Raw genomic sequence first — 1,331 nt, 5'->3', positions numbered from 1 at the left:
TTAAAGGGGGCTGTGACCAATGGGGTTTGAGGGGGGGGGGGCTAAGGGGCCCGTGCTCTGACCTGATTGGTGTTGAGGATGTCGTGTGCGGCGCTGAGCATCACCACGTAGGGGGCGTTATTGCAAACACCAAACAGCCTCAATGGGGATAAGGAGACAGAGATTCTATGGGGCTGACCCATAGATCTATGGGGCTGAGTCACAGCTATGGGGCTGAGCCATAGATCTATGGGGCTGACCCATAGATCAATGGAACTGAGCCACATCTATGGGGCACAATAGGATCCTATGGGGCTGAGCCACATCTATGGGGCACAACAGGATCCTATGGGGCTGACCCACACATCTATGGGGCACAATAGGATCCTATGGGGCTGACCCACACATCTGTGGGGCACAATAGGATCCTATGGGGCTGACCCACAGCTATGGGGCTGAGCCACATCTATGGGGCTGAGCCACATCTATGGGGCTGAGTCACATCTATGGGGCTGAGTCACATCTATGGGGCTGAGTCATAGATCTATGGGGCTGACCCACATCTATGGGGCACAATAGGATCCTATGGATCCACATCTATGGGGCTGACACACATCTATGGGGCTGAGTCATATGGGACCTACATCTATGGGGCTGCCCCACATCTATGGGGCACAATAGGATCCTCTGGGCCCCACATCTATGGGGCTGAGCCATATGGGACCCACATCTATGGGGCTGAGCCATAGATCTATGGGGCTGACACACAGCTATGGGGCACAATAGGATCCTATGGACCCCATATATATGGGGCTGCCCCACATCTATGGGGCTGACCCACGTCTATGGGGCTGACCCATAAGTACCTGCCCCATAAGTGCCCATATCACATCTATGGGGTGCCCCATAAGTGACCCACATCATCAATGGGTCTACCCCATAAGGACCCACCTCCCATATATGGGGCTGCCCCATAAATGCCCATCCCAAAAATGCCCGTCCCATATCTATGGGGCTGCCCCATAGATGTGGGTCCCACTCACCAGAAGGCGACCCCATTGCGGCAGGTTTCATAGCGGGATGGAGACGGGGGGTCCTCATCTGTGGGGCACAAAAGGGATCTATGGGGTCGCTATGGGGCTCTATAGGGTCTCTATGGGGCCCATATCCCCTATATCACCACATATCCCCCTATATTCCCCCTATATTCCCCCTTACCCCCCCATATCCCCCTATATCACCCTATCCCCCCATATGACCCTATATATCCCCATATATCCCCCTATATCCCCCATATCCCCCCATACAGCCCCAAATCCCCCTATATCCCCCCATATCCCCATATATCCCCC

This window comes from Coturnix japonica, unplaced genomic scaffold, assembly GCF_001577835.2.
Source record: "Coturnix japonica isolate 7356 unplaced genomic scaffold, Coturnix japonica 2.1 chrUnrandom540, whole genome shotgun sequence".
Taxonomy (NCBI): Eukaryota; Metazoa; Chordata; class Aves; order Galliformes; family Phasianidae; genus Coturnix; species Coturnix japonica.
Note: the sequence above shows the minus strand (reverse complement) of the source record.